Here is a 26,157-nt window from a genome sequence, read left to right as displayed (position 1 = left end):
GTAGGTGATCACTCATTTGACATGGGTTTGAATGACTGAACATGAGTCAAGGAATGGAGGAATGGGTGGGACCATTGTTTAGATAAAATGCTGTGAGGGTCTGCTCTCAGATGGTGACAGTGGAGATAGGAAGATGGAAGTGGATTTTAGAAGGATTAATGAATCACTATCAACATTCTGGAAAGGTCACTGTCACATTTATCCTGAGGTCTCTGTAAGTTAGTTGTCTTTTCTTTCTCCCCCACACACATGTATGACATCTGTGCCAGCCCAGCTTTCTGGTAGTATCACAATTTCTTTTTCCATCTTTCTTCCTTTGCCAAATGTAATGATGTATCTTTATGCCATGTGTTAGACTTCATTGTTAGCTTGACTGGTTTTAAAATCACCTAGGAGACTGCGGTCCACCCCAGGGTGTTTCTATGAGGGCATTTCTGGAGGATGAACCATAAGGAGGGCCCATATTGTCTTCCCATGGCCTGGGGTGTATCTAGAGTAAAGGGAAAATAAAGAGGAATACATGAAAATTGTAGTAGGTCCTTTTGCTTTCTGATCTCAGCTGACTCTCTGATCTGTCATGTACAACCTCACAGTCATTATGGTCCAAACCTTCTGAAACCAGGAGCCCAAATAAATGCCACCTCCTTCAAGTTATCTTTGTCATGTAAAGGGTGGGGATTTTTCCCCTCACAATGGGATGAGTTTCCTATATCAACTAATTATCAAGACAATCACTTACAGATATGACTACAGACTAAGCTGACATTTAAAACTAATCCCCACTGTTCCCCTTTCCTCCCTTTTATTTGTGTTTCTCCTCTTCTTCCTTTTGTTGGTCCATAGGAAAAATATTTCCTCTAGCAGTTTCTTCAAATTGAACTGTGTAGTTCTTTAATTCGATTCTCTTGAATTGAGTATGCCCCTCCCCAAATTATTTCTGGCCAGTTTCAAGAGAGGTACCATAGGTCAGTAGTTGGCATCTAGAATTAGACAGAAGGTAGAGCTAGAGTTGATTGCAAAGGGTTTAACTTGGAGTCTCAGTTTCCTTATTTTTAAATAGGTTGAGACTAGAGCTACTTGTGGCTGTGAAGGCCATAATGATACATTTACTGTGTTTATTAGAGATATAAATTATAGTAAACACTTAACAGCTGTTGTTATCATAATGATTATTGAGGAATGAGCTTGATTTTGTTCACATTAGGCTGGCAGAAGGATTTTATGTACCTGAGACTCAGGTGTGGGGAAGAGACCTGCAAAAATTTGTTTCTCTCTGGCTAGCCTCAGGTTTTGTGTCTGTGTACCAGTAAACTATATTCCCTGCGCTTTTGTCTTTCTTGTATCTTGCCTGTGATTCTACCTATGCGTTCATGCTGTTTGCACTTGGGGAGGGGTTCTAACTTTACTTCTTTCATCACACAAGAGGAATCACCTCCAAATATAGTGGGCAACTGCCCATTGTCCATCTAATTTCTATAAATACTCTTTGGGAGCCTTTAAGGGTCCTTACTCTGTGGTTTGGTGAAGCCACTTTGGGCTTTGGGCTTTAGTGTTAGACCATCTCTTGTTTATATATCACTGGACTCTGGATTTGACTTTAGTGTATATTTAAATGACTAGCACCTTGTTTCTCAGATATTGAATGCAGATTATGATATTAGCTTGTAGGTTGATGTAAGGCTGAGAATAAGATATTTGAAAGTTCTCTTTGACCACTGTTCCCCTCATGGTCTTTGCTGTTGGTGTTCTTTCTCTTTGCTCATCTGGATTCTTATGAGACATGTAGTATTCTCAGTCTCCAAATTGATCAGTTTTAAAAGGAATGGAAGTCTTTCATTCTCTATTGGATGCTGGAGGGGTTTGCTTGGGGTGTGCTTGAGGGACATTTATTTACAAGCTGCACCTCACTGTACTTCTTTTCTTCAGCTTCCCTACTTACTGCTGAACTGTCCTCAGAAGTCTTTTTGTCTAATCAATGCCAGTGGCAACATGGATTCACCCAATGGGCACATCATGCTTTCTCTCTCTCTCTCTCTCTCTCTCTCTTTCTCTCTCACTCTTAAAATTTCTTTTCTCCTTTTAAAATTTAATTAGGATGCAATCTTATTTTACATATCAATGCCAGCTCCCTGTCGTTTCCCCCCCCCCCCAACCTCCCATTCTCCCCCCATGGACATCATGCTCTCTTAACCATTTCTTGTTTCTTGTATCTGGGGTCCAGCTGCTGGGATTCCTTCCCTTGTTCAATCTTAGTATCTCTTCATGCATATTCAGACATGTGGTGACACTGTGTTTTTATTCCAGTTTTGCTTCCAGCTGAGCCACATCTGGTTCCTTGTCCAGCTTCACATTCTATGACCCTGGCCTCACTGCACGCTTACCAATTTTAGATGGACCGATAAGCCTTAGATCACAAGAAAATAGACCATAGTTAAATGAAGCACAGGCCATGTTATTGGGTATTTATACTTTTAGCTTTTTTTGATGTCACCCTATCCTTGCACAGGGACCAAATGCCCTTAAAAAATAACTCAACAGAAAACTTTGAATTCACCAACAATATTCAGCATTCTTGCATAAGGAAAAACTCAATCCATGCTACTTATAAGAGACACAGAATGGGGAAATAAAACCAACGTAAAGTGCATTTTCTCTTAAATTTACCATTGTAGGCGTCTGTTTTCAATCCTATGTCTGTTTATTTGGAGGCAAGCTTAGAGCCACTGAAGCAAACATTGCTTTATATACTCAGTGATGGTGGATCGATGATGTGGTTGGTGTACTGAACAAAAAGGCCTTAAGATTACAATGCTGCTTTCTTTTGCTGTTCAGTCAACAGAAAATAAGAAGCCCAAAGAAAAAGAAATAAAATACAAAGAGAGACATTTTCATCTCCTAATTTCAGCTTTCATTCCTGTATTACCCCAAAGGTTTGACTGTGTAATGATCATCTTTACAGATAGTTCTAAAATTAAAGAGAAAAGGCATCTAAGCTATTATTTTTTTAAACATAAAAGTAGCAAGCACTTCTATTTTTAAGAATTATACTAATTTATTTGCCATGTGCATGTGTGGGGAGGATTTTGGGTGTGCGCATGCATGCAAACCATTCCATATGTGTGGAGGCCAGAGGACAACTTATGGGAGCTGACTCTTTTTCCACCAAGTGGGTGTCAGGGATGGAATTCAGGTTGTCAGGCTTGGTAGCAGGTAATTTTATCCCCAGTCCTTTTTGACAGCCTGCAAGATTTTCTTAGAACTCTGTCAGGTTGTTCATATGATTTGACTGCTATTAGTATTAGGTATCCGCCATTCTTTTTAACCTATTTCTATTCTGACTCTTAAATTGGAAATAATAATTATATTATGGAAATATGGTTGAATATGAATAACAATGGCTTTTTATAATAATGGCTGTTACATCTTTTAAAATCCAGTTGAATTCATTTCATCTTTTGTTGGGACATTTGAGCCATTTACAGCTAATACGATCATTGATATAGTTGCCTTAAGATCTACCGCCTCACTCTATCTGCTTTTTCTTACTGCTAAGAGATCTTTGTTCTGTTTTACTTTCTTTCATGTTGTTTTTAATGACATAATTTCACTTTGTCTCCTTGGTTGGATTGCCAGATCTCATTCTTTGAATTTTCAGTGTTTGCTGTGTGGTTCATAACACACACCAACCTTGCTTCTCACCAACTGATACCACATTACTTTGTGTATGTGAAAGAGACCTCAGCAATATGATTTCCCTTCTATCCTTGTGACTTCTGTTCACAGAGATTCAGCATTGTCACAAACTGCAAAGCGCTGTTACCATTTCCACTTTAATCAGATTTGAAGACCACTTCAGAACTAAAAGGAGAGTCTTTGTCCTTCCATACACACATGTGATTTCTGGAACTCATCCTTCCTTTGTGTAGATCTGGGTTTCCATTGGCTGTTCCTTTTCCCTCAGCCTAAACAGCATTCTTTAATATTTCTTCAATAGAAGGTCTCCCAATGATGAGTTCATTCAAGTTTGAACACTATTTCTTTCAAATTTTTAAATAAGTTGACTAATTTGTGTACACTTGTATATATGTGCATGTACTTGTGGGTTCCCACAGAGGCCAAAAGAGAACATTGAATCCCCTGGAGTTGTAGTTACAGGAGGTTGTGAGCTTCATGATACAGATTTGGGGAATCAGGCTCTTGGTCCTTTGAAAAAAACAGCATACATTTTAACTGTTGAGTTATCTCCCTAGCCCCCAAGCCATCCTCCCAGCTCTAGAACCATTTCTATAGCCCTCCCCCCCCAGCTGTCTCCCCAGGCCCTGAGCCATCTCTGCAGCCTCTGAGCCATCTCTCCAGCTCCCTGAAAATTCTTTATTTTACCTTCATATTTTGAGCATGTAATTATATATTGACTTCTATTTATCTTTTGGTATTTCATTATAGTACTCTGTTATTTTCTGACTGTGTGTTTTCAAGGGCAAGTCCCCTAACAAGGGGAAGACTCTTACATTCTTATTTTTCCTCTCTATAATAATTCTTTATACTCTGGATGATTTTAAACTATTTTCTTCATAGCTGGCTTTAAGCAATTTAACATGCTGCACCTTTGTGTAGGCTCAGGGCTTGGATCCATAGATTTATGTTTTTAGCAAGTATAGAAGATTCAACAATTTAAATTTTTTTCTATTTCTTTTCTCCTCTCCTATGTTGTATTCATCTTAGTCATTTTGTTTGTATCTCTGGGCGTTTTATTTTGTATTTAAAGAAAAATTTCACATGTTTTTAATATGTAGATATTTCTCTAGCTCTTTGAAGTATGGGATAGACTTACAATAATAATTTTAATATACCTGTCAGCTAACCTAACCTACAAACTATTATTTCTAGGTCATTTTTTCTTTTCTAATTTTTCTCTTCTTCTTCATAAATCATTGTCATAGTTACTGTTATATTGCTATGGAGAGACACCATGACCAAGACAGCTTATAAAAGAAAACATTTAATTGGGATCTGGCTTACAGTTTCAGAGGTTGAGACCATGATCATCATGGTGGCGAGCAGGCAGATGTGGTGCTTAAGCAGTAGTTGAAAACTTACATCCTGGTCCAAAGGCAAGGGAAAGAAAGATAGTAAGACACAGTCTGGCATGGGCTTTTGAAAATTCAAAGCCCACCCACAGTGATACACTCCCTCCAACAAGGCCACACCTCCTCCAACAAGGCCACACCCCTCCAAGAAGGCCAAACCTCTTAACTTTCTTAAATAGTCCAACAAACTGGGACCCCAACCCTCAATATATGAACCTATGGGGACCAGTCTCAGTCAGAATACCTCAATCATGTCTTCATCTTTGAGTACCTTCTACATTTTCTCATTTTGTACTAATGGGGAGGACAAGATGGGCGTTGGTGGTGCACACCTTTAATCCTAGCACCCAGGAGGCAGAGGCAGGTGGATCTCTGTGAGTTTGAGGCCAGCCTGGTCTACAGAGCTAGTTCCAGACTCCAAAGTGATACACAGAAACCCTGTCTCAAAAACCAAAAATAATAACAACAACAACAAAAACATAAACCAACCAAACAAATAGAAAACCAAATGAGGATGACTAAGAGGCAGGGTGAGCACTGGGAGTCACTTATCAACAAAGGTCCTGCCTTGTGTCCATGGAAATATGGTTGTGTATGTTAAAGAAGCCACAGTCAGCTGATTTGGGTCAATTTTCAGCTCCATGCTTTCAAATTTATTTATATTAGTCTAAGTAATCCCATGACTTTGAGAGGTGGATCTTCTAGATTTTGGGCTTGGTCTTCTGTCTATGCTCAGTCATATTCTCCTTGTACAGATGAACACGATGACTTGGTTAGTGTGAACCCTGGACACTGGTACCCTGGGGCTTTCCAAAGGCAACCTGCATAACTGTGAGGAGTGTAGGCTGGGAGTAGCAGAAGGCTTGAGACACTTTGGAAAAAGCTATCCCTAAGGCCTCTGAGGGCAGCAAATACAGCAAGAGGCTATGTATAATACAATACATCATGCTTGGTCATTTTTCGAATAGATGAGAAACATTACAATTTATCTCATTGGCTCTAGATAAATTTGAAAATGCTATATATACATACTCTGTGTCTGTTAAATCACTTGAACAGATTTTTATCTTTTCAGAGTGTGTCCAAACCTTGTTAGATAGACCCAAAGCTGTGTTTAAACTTTCCTCAATACCTAGGCAGCCCTTCTAGACCCTCCACAGTACAGTTCATGTTTTCAGTGACATTCTGCTAGCTGTTGGAGACACTAGTGCTTATCTGGTGTGAATTCCAAAGGACATTTTCTTGGGTACCTTAAAGATTTTCTGTCTTTCCCTAGCTTCACATAGTTTTCTGTCACATGGGTGATCAATTCTATTTGGGAAATTCAGGTTATGCACTCTGCTGATATCTGTTATTGGTTTATGCAGCTAGTGGCCTCATCTCTTGTGTTCTAGTCCATGAACTCTACCACTCCATCTTTCCTTGGATTTTGAAATCTGTTCCACAATGCAGGCTTCTTCCTGGGGTCTCCTCCATGTCTCACCTGGATTCTCTCTTTAGTCTGTTAGGTAGAGTATTGAGGGCTTACTTCCCTTATTTTCTTTATTTTCAAATTCATGCATTGACTCATGCTTTTTTATTTTTTTCATACATTTTCCTTGTTTTTCCCCCACCCCATTGTTTCAAATAAGAGTAAATCAGTCCCCTAACACATTATCATAACTGTGAGAAGATATATCTATTATCTGGGTTTGATTTAAAGTGTTCCAGCCTCCACAGTGCATTTCTTTAAGCGGAGAAGTTTTTCTTGATTTTGGAAGAAGCATTTTGACTCTGATCAAGTTTCCCCATTATCTGAGCTCCCATCTGTTAATCTGTCATCTATCGATAAGAACATAGCAGCGAGTCTACTATCAATTTATGGCTCAGCTTTGGAAAGCAAAAATTTCCACCATAAGTTTAGCTGTCAGTTTTCATAAGTAGATACTCAATACAAATAAACATCACCAGGCAATGTCTTAACAATCTCTGAAAACAGACTTTCATAATCACAAGATACAATAGTACATATAAAAACACAACTAGACTTAGATCTTTGCATTTTGAGAATTTTATAATTTTGTTTTTATGGCCTTCTCATGGTGGGACAATCAAATTTGGAATTACTGCTTTTAAGTTTCTTGTAGAGAAATTCTTTGGAAGGGTGCCTTTTTTTGTTCACCATAAGTGGGCTATTAAAGGGTTCCACAATAATGAAAGAAAAGATTTAGAGTTAGAAATATTTACTTGAATAATTAGTTTTTGGAAATAAAACCATAGAACACAGCTACTAGTAAATTCTTTAATGAGTTGCAGTCTTCTCAACAGTTATATAGTTTTCTGAGTATTCTTTCCCTCCTCCTGAATGTACATTTACATACATGTATATGTTTATCTGTGCTCATGTGTGCATGGTGTGACTGTGGTGCTGAGCCTGGAAAAGATGCACAGGTCAGCTGGCACACTCTCCTTTACCCTCTGTTATAATGAGGCTCTATCATTTGGAGCACCATGAAGCAAGCTCCTAGCATGGTAGAGTTGAGACATACATCTCTGAGTCTGCTAGACTGGGAGCATGCTCACTTCTGTCCTTTTCTTTCTCTTTATGATAGAGAGACAGAGGGAGAACATTTCAAAAGGACATTATATTATCTCACATCACAACCCAGTTTTTAAAATTCTATGGAACAAATGTCTTTCTTGACACGAATTAATTACCTTTTTTTTTTTTTTTTTTTTTTTTTTTTTTTGCATTCAGGCAAGTAGTCATCATGAAGCAGTCTCTTTTCTAATTAAAAAAGAAGCTAGCATTGCATCGTGTACAGGTTCATGTATAGTATTTTGGTTGATTAAAACAACCACAAGTTATTTGCAATCTCTCTGTGATGAGAGTGTCTATTTGCTGGTGTCTGCCTTTAGGCTGGCCTGTGGTTTCTTTTGATTGACACAATGAAGTAGAAGTTTTACCATGAGGTCTCAGCCAAGGCTGTATGAAGCTTTGAGGCTTTTTCTTTGATCCTTCAGAGCCCTGTGTGTTGAAGGATGAGATACAGGCGGAGAGAGACCCCAACACTTGAGTTGTCCCAGATGTTCAACATACTCCAGTTGCAGTCCCCGACATGTGAATGAAGCCAGGTAGTGGCATGCAGAAAGTGCTCCTTATTACTAACCCACAAACAAATCACCACCTTATGTACATAAACTTTGTGTTTTGTTTTTTCTTAGCAGGAGGAAACTGAATAAAGTACAGGTTAATTGTCCTTTCTTTACCTTGCCTTCCTTTACCTTTTTAAATAATTGCTTTTAAGATTTATTTGTAATTCTCTCTCTCTTTCTGTGTGTGTGTGTGTCTGTCTATATGTCTGTCTCTGTCTGTGTGAAGATATGTGCACAGGGATGTGAGTACCTGCTGAGGCCAGAGGTGTCAGATGTCCTGGAGGTAGAGTTACAGGTGGTTGCAAACTGTCTGAAGTAGGTGCTAGAAACTGAACTCAGGTCCTCTGCAAGAGCACTGCATGTTCTTCACCACTGAACCGTTCTTACAGCCCCTCTTTTTATTTTTTGATACTAGGTCTCATGAAGCCCAGGCTGGCTTTGAACCCATTACATAGCCAAGTGTAACCATGAACTTCGGATCTTCGCGTCTCCACTTTTGAAGTGCTGGGATTATAATCATACCCCATTCTTTTAATAAGTGTTCTGTTGCTGTGAGGAGACACAAAGACCATGGCAACTCTTATAAGAGAAAACATTTAATTGGGGCTGGCTTTCGGGAGTGTAGTCCATTATTACCATTGGTAGGAAGTGTGGCAGCACACAGGCAGAAACAGTGCTGGAGCAGTAGCTGATAATAGTTCTATACTACAGGCAGTGGAAGAGAGAGACTCTGGGTTTAGAATGGGCTTTTTGAAATCTCAAAGCCCACCTGCAGTGATATACTTCCTGCAACAAGCCCACACCTCTTTATCCTTTCAAATAGTGACACTTCCTGGTGACCACGTATTCAATCTAGGAGCCTGTGGGAGCCATTTTCTTTCAAACCACCATAACCAGCAAATATTGTTTATATGGCTATGGTGATCGAATCCAGGCTTTTTAAGTACTTGTGTTGATAAATACTCTGTTGACTGAGGCACATTCCCAGCCCCGTCTTTCCTTCTAATTGGCATTTCTGGCTTCTTTAGTTTTCTTTTTCTGGGCCTTCAAAAGTCCTTGAATTTTGTATTTGGTGTATATGACTTCATTTGTTATTAGTTATTTCTATATGTTACATAGATTGGGCATTCCTAATCTCCAAACCTAGAGCCAGAAATGCTGCAAAGTCCAATTTTCTTTGAGTGCTGACTGGTTATTGCAATTATAAATAACATTCCACACTTGACCTCACATGCTAGGTTAGTGTTATAATACAGGTAAACTCAAAATGCTCTATGAAATCATCTTCAGGCTATACATAAAAGGTGTATATGAACAATAAGTGAATTTCGTGTTTAGACTTGGGCTCTACCTCTAATACATCTCATTGTGTGTATACAAGCATTCCAAATTATGGAAAATCCCTCAAGCACTTTTGGTCCCATGCATTCGGGGTAAGGGACACTCAATTCATGTATGCATTAGATGGGTAATGTCTTTTTGAAGAAGCAATTTATGGATTTCTCCTAGCACTCTTAAGTAAACAGATAGCAGTGATAGGTCCTATTAAGCTGATGAAACAATGCTGAGCATTATTATAATACCTTTCTTTGCAGGCTCAGGTTGCTTTGTAGACATGATCTCACCATTCCTCTAATTGTGCAATCAGATAGATGAAATAGGATGAGCAACCTTAATATCTGTGTAGAAATTCTGGCTCTGCCCTGACCTTGTTCTACTTTGTGGAGAATTGCTGTGTGTGATGTCAGTGACCCACCTGGGGAATTGTCCCAAAGATGTAACAGAATGGAGAATTAAGGAATGGGCAATGCAAGGGTTTCAGCTTTATTTCAGGAAGATTCTTTTAAAATTCAAATTACAAGTCTTCATCCCTTCTCTATGCTAGTCCTATGCTCCTCTCTTGTTTTTAGGATTTTTAATAGTGTGGTGGTGGTCGTGGTGGTGTGTGTGAGGAAGGGGTTTTGGCATGTGTGTGTGTTTGTCGAGGAGGGTTGTGCATGTGAGCGTGGTGCCCCTGGAGACCAGACGAAGGAGTCTGATCCCTTGGACTTGGAGTTGTATGTGTTTGTGGTTGATGGGAACACAACTCTGGTCCTCCACAAAGAGCAGCACACATTCTTAACTTCTGAGCCATTTCTCTGGCCCTAAATTCTTATACTTTAGAATTTAGAAGTATCGCCATGGCTTATGTGAAATGATTAGCTGCTAGGCTTTATTTTGTATTAGAAATATTGAACCTTACATGTTTGCTAACAAGTTCTGTTTCTTGTGTTTGAAATATCTAGTTCCTGATTTGTGAAATATTTAGTTGTAGTCCCCATATTGTCACAGAGCATACTACGTTCAAATACAACGCTGTCTTCCACTCTGTGACCTGGGGAACACAGAAGGCTATGATGACACTGGGTTCTGGTCTGAGCTCAGTGACCCTCAGAACTGTATAAAATTTGTGTTGAAGTGCTACCTCCCTCTGTTCCCCTCCCTCTTCCCTTCTTTTGGCTGGAAAAGAATACATAGCTTCCACCAGCTTTTTATGAACCTGTTGCTTGCCCTTGCTTCCAAAAGTTTTGAATCAATATCCCAGGAGCTTAGATTTTATGATATTTTTCTACTTTTACTTCAGTTTGATCAGGAATTATAAGCCAATAGTACCATTCCCCAAACCCAAATATACAGTTGCCTTCAAAAGAACAATCCACTGAAGGTCACAGAGGGACCAAAAGTCAATTTTCAGGAATGACCAATGTTATTGTATCAGGGAGGAAATTGTTATATGTATTTATCATCACACCATATTTCATTAGAATCACATGCGTACTTCTCAAATAGAATTTAAGTGACCAGCATTATCTGGACCTAGATCAGACAAAGACAATAGGTATTTGGGAAAGTAATGGTCAGAAATCTGCATTTAGTTATTTTTGTTGTTGTTGTTATTTGTAGATGCATTGTAGTCTGAGAAATATCAGTGGATGCTATATTGGAAACCCACAAAACACATAAAAACATGAAACTGAAAACACAGTGGTCAACACAGTGCAATTAATTGTGTGCAAGATTTGGGTATGGCATTGTTTTTCTTTTCTCTCTGTTCTCTTTTCTTTTGAGAAGAGATGTGCATGCACATAAAGAGAAAACTGACATGCCTCTGTGAGCCCATCTGTGCAGCACGTCTTTGGAGAGAACATTTAGATGGCGCTGTCTGTCTGGTGGGAAAAGGTTTCCAGCTCTTGTCTGTTGATCTTGAGGCTTTGTTGCACCAGGGAATGAAACACTCTGCGTGTTTCTATCCACAGAAGCAAAAAGTGCTGTCTCCCCCTCAGCCCCTTCTTCCTAAGATGTCATATCTTGAAGAAAAACAAAACAGAAAAGGAACAAATTTATTCTCTGGGAGCTTGGAGGAGCATGAATTATTTATTTTTAGAAATCCTCTACTTTTCTTGCATGAAAGAGAGCCCTATTATTAAAAGTGAACGTTTCTTTTTCTGCATGTCAGTAACTGGGGGATGAAACTGGACTGACGGTTAGAAGCCTTCCTCCTTGGAGACCGGGTTCCCCAAGGCAGCTGCTATAGCAGCTAAGTTATTTTTAAGACAATAAAATCAGTGGAATTGATGTACTAACGTCCACAATTGATGTGACAGGGGTCTGCCACTGAGGCAGGCTAACAGGAAGAAAAGGCCGTTAAAATGATCCCAATTACTTTTTAATTATGAATTAACACGTTTGCATAAATCACAGTGCAGAGAATTTCTGGGTTCATGGACACATGCGCTTGTCAGATGCCAGGGTTTATTAGGCATTAGCTAGGTGGAGCAGTAATTCTCCTCTACCTTCATCTTGGAACAGAAGAAGTCAATTCTTCTTGCCTGGGGAAATTTTTTTGAATTTCCCCTTGATGCTGGTAATCTCATTTTCTCTTGAAGCAGTTGTGCAAATGAGAACAATCATTTGGTTTCTGCAGCTCAGCCCTGCTTTCTCCAGAGCTGAGCGAATATGGTGCTTCTTTGATAAAAATAAATTTTGGTTAGAAAGAGGCAGCTGAGCATTTTAGCCCTGGAGGGATGGGAACTAAGGGAGGATTACAAATCAGGCTTGGCATTTGCTGGGTAGTGGCCCTGGGAGTCAGCCCCTTGCGGCCCTCACAGCCGCAACTGCCCAACTGCAGCTCTTGGCTTTAGAGGGAGTGTTGGATTGGAGAAGGTTAGTATTTTGTTCATGGAAATAAAACACTGGCTGATTGGAATGAATTTTTGTCTTTAGCAGAGGTGAAGGAGACTGTAGTATTTTAGTCATGTTTATAGAAACCCCTCTATGGCTACTTTATGTAGATATCCCAACTCTTCTAGAGAAAACACAGTGTTTCCCGACCTACTCTTGTTACAGCATGTGACCCCCTCACAAGGAAAACGTTAGGGTTGGTGGAGAGGACAGTTGATCTTTGTTGTTATTGTCCTTCCCTCAATCTAGCCTTCCCCACCCCACAGGAGCTGGCTGGCCTTTGTGCCACTGACAGCACTTTCTCACTTATGAGTCCATCTCTTTCTCCAGTTTCTTCTTTTCCTTTTTCCTGTTATTATCTAGGAGCTCAATATAGTGCTATGAAGCTAAAGATTAGAAACAACCTAAGTGCCCGTCAGTGGAGCAGGCCAGTTAAATAAAGTGTGGCTCATCCATTTAACAAAATACAATGGCGTTGTAATAAAGGATGGAGGAGCCCCGTGCACTGATAAGAGAATGCTGAGATTTATTGTGAAGTGAAAAATGAAAGGCAGACCACAGCATGTGTCCTTTTGTGAGCATTTTTTTTTTTGTGTGTGTGTGTGTGTAAATACATGGTGAGAATCTATATTCTTGTTTCCTTGTATACCCTTTAAAAATGTAGACTAGTACATTAAAAATCATGATAACAGTGGCTAATGCTATTGCTATCAAGGTGAAAATAATTAGCGAGGAAGATACTTGGTTGCATACCTTTTGGTGATTTTCAACAAGATTTATTAAACAAGTTATTTGTGGGCTAGGGCATATGGCTTAGCTAGGTATCAGGCATGGTGACAAAATATCTGGGACAATCAACTTATAAGAGGAAGGGTTTATTTTGGCTCACAGGTTCAGAGGTTTCCATCGTTGGTTGCTTGGCCTTGATGCTTTGGCCCTATGGTAGGGCAGTCCATCATGGTGAGAGAGAGTATATGGGGGAAGAAGTGTCTATGGCATCTAGAAAGGAGAGGGAAGGTGTGATCCATTGTCTTGAGGTCCTAATAGACCCTTCACAGACAATTTCTTCCACTAGGTCTCACTTCTGGAAGCCTGCATCATCTACAATGGTATTATGGGTTTACGTCCAAGCCTTTTTCATACAAACTTTAGAGGATGTTTGAAGCCCATACTGTCAAGGGTTTATCTTAGTGGTGGAATGCTTGCATAGCATATACAGAACCCTGAGTTCTGACTCCAGAGGCACAGTATAAGCAATAGCAAGCACCCCCCCCCCAAATACAGAAAGAACTTTTCATTGGACTATATGATCTATTTAAGAAATTTCAAAGAGTTGGCTTGGAGTCAGAATGTTCCCAGGTGATTAGTGTCCATATCTGAAATAGAACCTTCCCCGTCCCTGCACAGCCCCTTGAGCATGCACTGATCTTACCTGCTCTTCAGTACTAGCCACTGTGATGAATTCTCATCCTGCTACATGTTAGTCATTAAGAGGCTGAATCATACTTCTTATACAACATAAAATCACTGTGCTAAAGATTTTACTGACTTTATGAATGAAGGAGAAAACTTATGAGTGGCCCAGATTAAGCACTGCTATTGAGTGTGTCTGAAGGTGTTTTTGACTGAATAAACTTTTGACTAGGATATTGGCCTCTCCAGCAGATGTAGGTCATTATATAATCTTGAGATGGATGGAATAGGACAAAAACTGGAAGATGGTGTCTTCCAGGGTTGATATAGAGGTAGAGATGTCCCATGTTCATGACCTGTTACCTTTGAGAAGAACCCAGGTAGAAGCTTAACTTTAGTATCAGAGTATTAATGTGACATAAGAAGATATAGACCCTAAGCCAGGTGTCTGAGCACATGCTTGTGATATTATCAGACCAAAAGCTGAGGCAGAAAGATCATGAGTTCAAGGTCAGCTTGGGATAGCTCTTCTTTTGCTCCCTTTCCTAGATGCATGTGAATCCCACTGGATCATGCCCTGTACTCCACAAATAGTATGCATCTCTCAAGGGCACTGAAGGATGCAGGATCTAAAGGGCTGTGTGTTAGTACCACTAGGCATTGCCTTGAAGCCCATGTTACATTGTGAGTGTACAACTGCTGCGTGGAAGTCTGCGTGCCCTGCCCCAACCTATTAAAAGACTGATGTATTTCTCTGTAACATTTTTCTGTGTAGTTCTAGGATATTCTCTCTCTCTCTCTCTCTCTCTCTCTCTCTCTCTCTCTCTCTCAATTCCCTCTTTCTGTTTCCTTCACTTATTATCTCTCAGTGTAAAATTACTCTTTAACTCTTCTTGTTAAATAGAATTCCATGTTTCAAATTTAACAAGTTCAATTCTAATCTAACTTATAACCTCCACTCTAAGCAAGTGCATCCCAGGTTTGAAGCTCCATGGTCACTTGTCATCATAGTGCTGCTTTTCTTAGGGGACCAGTGTGAACTGTTTTACTCTGTTGGGGCTGTTTCAGGAAGCAGATGGTATACTTGAAATAGGTTAAGTCGGCAAGGAATTCTCTAGTAATTTAAAAGTACTATTTTAAAAGGTGTGCTATGAGACAACCGTGGGGAATGCTGTTAGGATTTGGGGCTATGAGAAGCAAAGCCATCAGCACCCTCAGGCTGCAGAATATAGGGACAACACGGAACTCTGCAGCTTTAGTCTCTCTGGGAACTGTAATAACCTGTAATAATTTTTGGATGGGGAGAGACAATGACCTTGAGATGACCTTGTAGTAAAGGAGCCCTTTCCTTTCTTCAAAGCAGAACCCAGCTCCCTAGTGATCAAGCCTGGCTGGAAGGTACATACTGCTGTTATCCACAAGTCAACAGGGGTCAGTATAAAGGACAGAGGAGTGTGGCTCTAAAGGGACAAATTGCAGATGTTGGGTACAAATTCTTTGTACTCAGAGGCATGGTCAAACATCACTCAAGCTTATTATGAGTGAAATTGCAATATTAGTGAATTTTTAGGGTTCATTCTTTTACATAACAGAAAATGATTTCTGGAGTCTTGAAAAGAAAGATACCATATGGCTATCTCTCCTAACTCCATGTGACACCTTGTGGAAGGCCAATCTTACATTGCTTCTCTAGAACTGCTATTCAGGGCATGCTCCAACAACATCTACTGCTAACATTCTTCTCCAGGGTTCTCTTTGGAAACCATCAACCTTATCTGTCCCTTCCTCAAGATGGTCTTTTTAATCTGCACAGAATGCACAATCCTTCCCTGCCTTTAGGTAGCCTGTGTACATCTTCGGTTGGACTGAGGTCGTCATCATAATATGCACAACTACAATGACCAGATAAGTATTACATTTACAGGTAGGAGAATAATAAGTACAGGGTAAGCTCCAAATCTAGGAAATAATTCATATTTCTTTTACCCCGTAGTCAGGTAAATCACGGGGTGAGCATAACACTAAGTGGCAGGTAAAGCTTGGATCAAGAAGTAGTGGGCTGCTGGTTCCTCACTTGGGCTATTTGCATCTATTTTGGAATACAAACTATTTTAAGGCCCACTGGATGTCTCAATTTTAATGTAAAACTCTTTACTTTTAAGTGCTGGTAAGTAATGAAGATAAAAGTTTCACCGTTATGGAAGTGACTAAGACATAAGCCTGCTTTTGGAGGTTGTGAGGTGAGTCTTTGCAAAGTTGAAGGTAGAGAAAAATAAGCTTGAAGTTTCCTGTCTTCCCATCATCCTGTGAGGACAGGGTGAAGCTGAAGTAAAGCCAGTGTATATGGAACTTGCTGAGCATGTCTGTTTAATTCACCTTCTCATAATGGACACAGAACTCAGGCACCAAGAAGTTTGGAATAGACATCAGGTATGCATGGAGTTGTGTGCTTGTATACCTGGTGAGATCAGAAGAAGCAATGTTTGTCTTCCTTAGAAGAGGATGCATTGTTGTCCTCATTGACAAGAGTTTTAGTTCTTGTTACGTGAATGGTCAATAAAGAGTCTTTGACGTTTAGTGTTGTTTCCCTGAATTATAGAGGATTGGATCTGTTGTGTGGAACAACATTTTATCTGAAGTTTTTTCCTTTTGCACTGACCAATATTAAGTATATATTTTGTGTCTGAGACAGTGATAGGTATTAAGAATATAGAAGACAACTCAGACACTACCAAAAACTAAATTCTGATCAAATTTATTGTTTAATCTTTTAAGTGATAATGAATTATAATTATTTAATAACCATATCAGCCAAATCCACTTGGAAAAGAGCAATGTGTATGGAATAAGAAAATAAAAGGGGTTGGGATTATAATTCAGTGGTAGAGTACCACCTATATGTATATAACGCAGAGCTTGACTGATGACAACAATTTAAGAAAATACAAAATATAGGAGTTGGTGCTTACCAACTATGAAAGAATCTGGAGAAATGAATGTTAGGAAATGAAAGTATGGCATCAGGGAAGATTCCCTAGTGGCCATGAAGGCTTGGCAGGGGTTTTTCAAACCTGGGCTTCCATGCCCAGTCCTTATAATTGTGGTCAGAGCTAAAGGGCAGGTATGGAGCAGCCTTTGTCTCTGTGGCCCATTTTCTGTGACTGTGAGGCTGGGGCACTGTATGGTCACACACAGTACCAGAAACCAGGAAGGAGACATAGAAGTCAAACAGAAGAGACAGGGGGCATGTGGGGCACCTGTGCCTCTCCATGATCAAATCTGACCATGTTTTCTTTTTACTTCTGCAGCCCAAATGGGCCCACAAATGCCTTCATTTCAACTGGCTGTGATCTGGAAGCACAGAGAGAATACTTTGAGAAGCAGTTTCCATGATTAGTCATTGACATTTACAGCCTAGCAAAATAACAATGTATGGAAACACAACCACCCCCCTCAGACACACACTTGTACACACACACACACACACACACACACACACACACACACACACACTATTGACTTGCTATGCTCTATCACACAACATCTAAAGCAGTTCCATAGTTTGTTTATACATACTACAATAATTTCTGGCTTTGTTACTCTTCCAGTAGTAACAATAAACATTATACTAAATATAATTGTTGAAAGCATTCCTAAAAGTTCTTTCTGTGTGCATTCTATTTAGGGGAAAACCTTTCTTGTAGCAAATGTGTAAAGCACCATGCTTAAACCTGTGACAGATACTGTATAATTTCATCTACCCGAGGGCCTGGGTGGAGGTCAATAGACTCTCTAACAGCTAGAAGCTCTCATAAGTCACAAGTTCTTTGTTGTCTTGTTAGGTGTTCTATTACTGCTGAGTAAAATTCATTCAGAAAACATGTACATCCCTGCTTAACTCTAATGCCCTCCAGGCAACTTCCAGCAAATATTGGTCTCCTCATAAAACAAACAAAGGTTTGATATGGCAAGGGTCACAGAGTGGGAGGTGGAAGGAGCCATCTGGGACTTTCCTTAATGGTGGCTGGAGATTCATGTGCACAGAGTTCTTGAAACCCACAGGTAAATAATTCTGAAACTAACCTATAATGATAACTACAGAAACTTCACATTTCTTCCTGCACATGTTTTGTCCCAGTGAAGAGAGAAGATGGCGGCTGTTCATATTCTGAAAGCTTGTTTCTTCACCCCGTTTGCATTATTTGATGAGAAAAGTCTCTAGGTGATGTGGGGACACAACCATGGTGGAAGAGAAACCTGGACTTGTATTTTTTATGGTCTGGACTATTATCCATTGTAAAGTTTCTTCCTCCCCGCCCAAATGGGCACAAAAAAGTATTTTAGTGAGGATTAAATGAGTATGTCAAGTATCTGCTAATTGTAAGAACTCAATAAATGTTAATTTCTTTACTGTTCTCTTCAACCCAAAGTTATTTTATCACAGTAATAATGTATCTTTCTCTCCTAAGGCTTTCGCTAAGAGGCTTTTGTGGACATTGATTTTCTTCATAAATAAAGACTGATGCTTCCTGGGGAGGTAATAATAGATTTTCTGCAAGGCTGATGCCTGGCTGTCCCTTCTACTTTTTACATTGGAGTGAAGAGAGATCATAGCTAAATAAAGGTTATTGAGCAAGAGGCTGCTTGAGTAATAGAAAAATATAATCTTTCTAGTTATGTTTGTAAGATGTTTGATAGGATTTGTGGAATGATTGACATATTGTTTTGTTTAGTAGGGAGAAGAGAGAATAAACTCCCTTTCCAAAGATACTTTCTTATTTTATTTATTTGTTAATATTTGTGTGTGTGTGTGTGTGTGTGTGTGTGTGAGAGAGAGAGAGAGAGAGAGAGAGAGAGAGAGAGAGAGAGAGAGAAATCAGGCAGCAAATGACAACTTTTGGGAATTGGTTCTCTCCTATTAACTTGTGGAATTCAGGAGTCAAACTCAACTCATCAGGCCTCTATAAACACCTCTATCTGTTAAACCATGTCATTATCTCTGTTGGTTTATTTTAAATGGCATGCATAGTTATGTGCATTTATGCAAGGAGTAAGGTTTTTCCTGCCAGCCTGGACCCACCATGGCGCCAGCCCCAAATAATACACTGAAACTCTGTATTTGATGCAATGCTGTTGGCCAGTTACTTGTTTCTTATCAGCTAATTCTGTCTTAATTATTAACCCATTTCTATTAATCTAAGTATTTCCATGTGGTCTCATCTTACCGGAGTGGGCCCAGACCTCTGTTCTCCCATGTCTCTCCATGTTGACTCCTCCCTACTCCTTCCTCAAATCCTCCTTTTCTCCTAGTCCCGCCTATCTTGCTTTCCTATTGGCCAACAGTGTTTTATTCATTAACCAGTATGAGAAACATATTTACATAATGACATTTCCCATGATCTTGTTAATATTTGAGTGTGTGTGTGTGAGAGAGAGAGACATACACACACATACACACACACACACACACACACACACAGAGAGAGAGAGAGAGAGAGAGAGAGAGAGAGAGAGAGAGCAGGCAGCAAATGACAACTTTTGGGAGTTGGTTCTCTCCTGTTACCTTGTGGAATTCAGGAGTCAAATTCAACTCATCAGGCCTGTATAAACACCTCTATCTGTTAAACCATGTCATTATCTTTGTTGATTTATTTTAAATGGCATATATAGTTATGTGCATTTATTGTATACAAAATGATATTCTGCAGTATGAAATACATTGTGAGATGGCCATGTCCAACTAAGTATAGTATTGCTACCTCACACAATCAGTGTACTTATGAGAACTCTGTATCCCTTCTCTTGGTTTTCCGAGGAGGCCATACTGTGTGACTCTTTCAAACCATGTAGTCTTCAGTGATGTTTATGGAGGAGAGACACCTGTTGTCTGCCATGGTCATTGAATGTTGGAGTCTGGTGTACTCAGTGCTTCATTTCCACCCTGGACATAAGTAAAGCAGCAACTTAGTGGATGCTTATTCTTAAAATTGATGAAGATACTTCTTAACTGTACATTCTCATGTTCCTCCTAAAAGCAACAGTACCCAGGACCCCATCCCCCAAAGACACTTAATCCTTTTATACCTTAAATAAAATATTGTCCCTTTGACTATGCGGATGAATGGAATTTCTAGCTAGGATATTTTTTTCCAGTTTATCCCTTGAATTCCAAGGGAAATTCAAATATGAGCCAAGCCCCAGATTTGACATGCATTTCCTTAGAAATTATTTAAACAAGGCATAATATAATATACCATGGAGACCATAATTTATTTCAGTATTGTATTCTTGTTGTAAAAGAGTTAAATAGCTCTGGGTCCAGCTTATGAGTTAGGAGAACTTGTCTCAATAAACAAATTTTATGTGAATTTATATGAATTTATATAAAAATTCTACCATAATCACAAACCATATGCATGTAGTACATCACATGTATCTATTTTAACGTTTTACAGGGCTTAGAATTTTCTATGAATTGCTTAGTGGAGACTAAAGTCTGTATTGAAATTATTTGATCTCTCTCTCTTTTTTTTTTTTTAAGTGGACATTGGACAAACAGGAGATAGCATGCAATATTCTGTATTGCCTATTTAGGACACAGTTTCTTTTTCTATAAAACAAGAGGGTTATCCTCATGACTCCAGGTCCTTTGTGTTTTTGTTTTTTGGTTGTAGATATCACTTTCAGTGTAACTCCCTGAAGATGTCCTTGGCTGATTAAGAGTTCTCAAATCAGGGATGCAATTACTTCTTCCTTTAAAGATACATTTGTCCCTTCTTATTATTCATTTGATGTTATGACAACAAATCTTTCGTCCTCTTTTCTTATTGTTAATAACAGTCCACATGTTAGTCCTTGTGATATACACTAGGGCAGAAATTAAAAATAAAAAAAATCACAAAATAAATGGAGTTGGAAGGGACCATGACAGATCATCTGGCCCTGCCATCTGCAGTTGCAGCTTGTTTTAGAGCTTACTTGCATTATAAATAACCATGAGTATCCAGCCAAGTCCATGTCACTTAACATGGCCAAGAGTGCTGGTCACACTCAGGAACATCCTTCTGCATATCCTTGGGACTCTTCTGATTTCCTTGGCTAGAGTTTCAGGAGAACATCTGACTGTACACTGAAGTCTGAAATGAATAACTGCAAGGAACAGGCTTCTATGGGAGATGGACATCTAGGAATGTTTCAGATGGACCAACTGCATTTCTGCTTCTGCCTTGTTCATGAGGGTATACCCTTCTCTGCATACAACCTGTGTTTCATAGCCCCTACTATGAGGCGTAAAGAGAGTAAAAGTAAGAGCCTAGCACAGGGTAGAGCCTAGATTAGGACACAAGAATGTCAACACCAAGCTTCTAGAACACAAGTTTCTTGTATTTTTCTCATTGCTGTTTTGTGCACAAAGTGGAGGGTTCCTGGCTCATGCATGGTAGGTACTCAGCAAGTACTCACCGAGTGGATGAACTTACTCCTGTAACTCTCTCCACATCTCTCATGCCTCTCATTCCTCTCTGCCCACTTTTCAGCCTATTATCCTTTTACTTTCTTACCCAAAGAAATCCAAGCCCTTAAGGGAAAAACGCTGTTGACACTTGGACCCTTCAGTCTCTCTTTCTCTCTCTCTCTCTCTCTCTCTCTCTCTCTCTCTCTCTCTCTCTCTCTCTCTCTCTCTGTGTGTGTGTGTGTGTGTGTGTTTGTGGGTATGTGAATGCTGTGACTGAGTGCTACTGGTACTTCTCTGCAATCTGCTCATTTTTGAGTATGGAGCTCCACAGGATGTCTATGTGTACCAGCTCATTCCAAACACAAATCTCATGTTGAGATACTTTTGAGGAGAATGTCTAATTGACCCAGCCAAGAAGCTGCAGCTGAGCAGATACCTCTTCTTTCCATGTTCTCCTAAAGGAACCAGCCACCAGGGCTTATGTTTCCAAAATGGGAAAATGGGAGACTTTCAAGCTCTTTAGTGCCTGCCAATTCTAGCAGCTGAAGGATTCTCTTTCTTCAGCTCAGTCCCTAGCCCTAGAGAAGTTCCAGTGCTCAAGGACACAAGACCGCCTGGGCCATGGTACTGCTTTGTGTTGTTCTCTTCTAAATTGTAAGAGAATAATTATTTTTTGCTTTCTTTCTTGAAAAATGGTCTCTTTTAAGCTAGGCTGGGCTAGAACTCGTTATGTAGCTAAGAATGACTGCATGATTTTTAAAAAAATCTTTCTACTGTCACCTCCCAAACACTGGAGTAATGGGCACACATCACCATGCCTGTGTTAAATGGTGCTGGGGATTGAACCCAGGGTTCCATGCACTGGAGGAAGCACCCTGCCAAAGGTCTCCATTCTCTTTCATATAGAAGGAGCATCCTTCCCTTCTAACCTTTTCTTTTCCAAGTTCCATCTTGCAGACAGCAGACCAGCCACATTAAACTCTGCTCTCCCAAAAGTCCTTCAGACCCTCTCATGCTTCTGAATGTTTGTACATGCCTCATAGTCCCTCCGATGCAGTCTTCTGTCTGTTCTACTAAAAAGTGGTCTGCCTCTAATATCCTGTCTCAGGCCCCAAGTTTTTCAATGTGTCTTTATATGGAGAACAGAGGAAAAGGTTCTCCATACAGGCATTAATTAAAGTGTCTTGGAGTGGGGAGATTATCTTGGCTCATCTGGGTAGATCTTAATGTAATCACATGCATACTTTATGGGAAAAGTACATAGACTTCACACAAAATCCTATGTAAAAGAAAGAAGACATTGAAGAGATGAGTGGAAAAGCCAAAGAGTCCTGGCAGCCACCAGGAGCTGGAAGAATCAAGGCACAGAATCCCTGGGAGTGTCTGGAGGGGACACAGCCCAGACAGCTTCAACTCTATGACGGTGAACCCATGTTTCTGGGATCTCAGACCATGCCACCCTACTATACACATGGAGTTTAATAGAGCAATAAAGGAAAATGAAAGTCATTATACTTGCAGGAAAATGATTGAAAGTGGAGATCATTATATTAAGTGAGAGAAAGTGGATTTAAATAAATACTGCAACTTTTATATGCAAATTGAATCAATTGTGTGTGTGAGTGTGTGTGTGTCTGTGTCTGTGTGCACGCACATGTGATGAACATGGAAAGAAGTTCATGGGAGGGGAATAGGAGACCTGCAGGTGTCCAGAGAAAGAGAGGGCCATGGAACATATAGAATATTGAAGGAGGAAGGGATCAGCAAGAGGGTGATAGGGGCAGCAAGGAAGGGTGATGGTGAACAAAGTATACTGATATGCGTATATAAGTGCCATACTATGAAACAAAACAAAGTACTGGAAGATAGCTCCATGGGTAATGACTGGTTTGTAAATGTGAGGACTGAGGTAGGATCTATAGCACCCATGTGAAAGGCAGCTGTGACAGTTGCCCATGATCAAAGTATTCACAGACAGAGACAGGGAATCCAGAGGCAAGCTGCATAGACACCCTGGCAGGTACTGGTGAACACCGGTGAACTCTACCTGAATAAGCAGAGTGGAGAGAGACAGGAGAATACATCTGATGCCATCTTTGGGCTCTACATGCATGTGCCCATAAGTTCGAAGGCATTCACACACATGTGTCCCCACCATACACAGGTTGAACAGACATACACACACACACACGAGTGCGCGCACGCACACACACACACATACACACACACACACACACACACACACACTATGTCATAATGAAATCCATTACTTTGTATGCTAACTGGAAAAATTAATTGAAAGCAAAGCAGAGCAAAAGACCCAGCTCCAGGGCATGGTAATATGTGTGTGTGTGTGTGTGTGTGTGTGTGTGCATGCATGTATGTATGTATGTGTGTATGTGTCTATACATACACACACATGTATATATTTATGGGTCTTTCTAGCCCATGTCAGCCTGCACTTCTTAGTAAATAAAATTATCCACTGACTATGATTTTGTAGATGCTTGGTTCCTGAGATTTTTTTTTTTTAGGATATTGGGCCCTTATATAGTCCTCTCTTTATCCATTTTCTTATGGGAAGGCATGTCTACTGACTGGTACTTGTACTGATGCCTCTATACCAAGGTCCCGGGCCAAGCAGCACCACCACCCTTAGAAGACTTCTGTCTTCCAAGACCCGATGTCTTAGTCCACACGGGGGCTACATTGCCTTTTATGTCTTTGTTCTTAATTCAGGTCAGAGCTTTCACACAGAGTTTGAGATCAAGCATGGGTTTTATTAGGGCTATACCATAAGTTCACAGAGATGAAGGGAAACACCATGGGAATTAATTAACAATGAACTATGAGACTTGACTGCTCTACATTTCACAGTTCTGATTTGGCCTCTGGCCTGGACCACCTCCAGCCTGACACCCCCATCAGGACTGTGGGGAAGTTGCTGTGGGTCCTGAGCTCCGTTACCACATCACTCAGAGAAAGCATGGAGTCCTGGGCCTGCCTTATGAAAGGCCCAAGATGTCAATACTGGAATGCTTCTTTCCTGAGGGGAACCATCCAAGATTTTGTGGGATGGAAGCTTGCAGGCCCATTATCTGTGTACTCTGGCTTAATCACCTTTAGAAACACAGGCTATGGGAACAACTAGCAATCTATCCCAAATCCTCTTCCAAAATGAATTGAAGATTTTTCTGGAAATCTTTTATTTTATTTTTTTAAGTCAAACCTTCAATGACCAGAAATATCAGCAAAACAAGATAAAGATAAAACTAAAGCAAATTCACCAACAAACCCGAAATTTCCCTCAAAGAAGGAGTGGACTGCATTCACTCTGCAGAACCTGAACAGACACCTCTCTTTCTCTCTGCACACCCCTTCTTTCCTCTTCTCTCTACTTGGGATGGTTTGTATTTCTGCACCACAACACAAGTGTCTGAATTACATTTTTGCAAACACACATGGCCTCATGGTAACTTGAAAGTTTTCCTCAAGATCAATGAGTCTCTTCTGTCTGTGCAATTAAGAGACCTGTTTTGTTGATTTCATCTTAAAAATATTTTGTTTCACAGTTGTGTTTCTGTAGATACCTCTCATAAAGCTTTAAAAAAGATCTGGAAGATTCAGAAAATAAATTAATGAAGATATACTGGGACCTTTAAAATAATATATATATCATTAAAATGCCAACTCTTGGTTTCCCAGAGTTAGTGATGAAATGAACCCTCTACGTAATCCTGTAATCCTGGCAGAACATGGTTAATTGATCTGACCACTGAAACTTATGTCTTTGATATACGGGCAAATGATGGATAGAGTGTTATTGTTAAGTATGGAGTTCTAAGAATTCTGGAAGATAGTTTTAGATGGCATGCTAAAAACTTGATTGATTGACAACTTCTTGTTGCTTTTAATTTCAGCTCCTTGTGTAGACATGGGTGGATGTCCAGTTTGTTTGTTTCTAAATGGATCAGTAAACATGAGGTGTTTGCTATTTAGAAAATTTGGAAAAATAATAGAATAACTTTTGGTTTTAGGCTATGGAGGCCAAGCATCTCTTCACTTTTATGATTTAGGTTTACTTCAATACAAGAGACATTTTTGTAAGACTTGGAGAGGTTCTTGTTGAGGCAGGGATGAAGGTAGAGGTGAGGCACTTACCTAGCAGGCAGGCTATTCTGTGGTCCGTTCCCATCAGGGGTAAAGCACATTCTCATCTGAATAGTATTTTTAAAAAATACATAGTTATCAAGACATGTAGAGAAATTAACAGGTGACCTCGGAACAATTTAAAAACGATCTTAACTTTCTCATTAATGCAAGGTAAGCACATCTGTTATAGTCATTATCTTTATTAGTAGTGTTTGTCTAGCGTTGGATAATATGAAATGAGGTCTCACCAATAACACTCTATTCCATTTTCATCATTATGCTTCATTATATTCCTGCTTTATCTGCATATATACACAATCTGATCCATTAAATATAATTTTGTTTTAATTACTGAAGTATTTTATTCTTGAAACCACTCTAGAGGGTTATTTTGTTTTCTCAGGTAATAAGCAAATATCCATTTTACCATTCTTGTAATGTAATTTGGTTTTTCTTATCAGTTTTTAATTTAGTAACAGTGATAATAGTTCTTGATATTTAGTTAGTAGATTATACAAGGTCTGGTTGTCTGTTTGCTGATAAAATGCTTTTCTTTCACTAGTTTTTGTTGCATTAGACCTTTCTGTCATTGAAAGTAAACACTTAGCACATTATAGCACATTAACATTACCCTTTAGTCTTTGAGAAATGCATCCCTTGATGTCGTTCTTAATCTTTAAATAAGCTTCAATGCAC

Source organism: Phodopus roborovskii, unplaced genomic scaffold (assembly GCF_943737965.1).
Source record: "Phodopus roborovskii unplaced genomic scaffold, PHOROB, whole genome shotgun sequence".
In the NCBI taxonomy this organism is placed as follows: Eukaryota; Metazoa; Chordata; class Mammalia; order Rodentia; family Cricetidae; genus Phodopus; species Phodopus roborovskii.
This window is presented reverse-complemented; position numbering follows the sequence as displayed.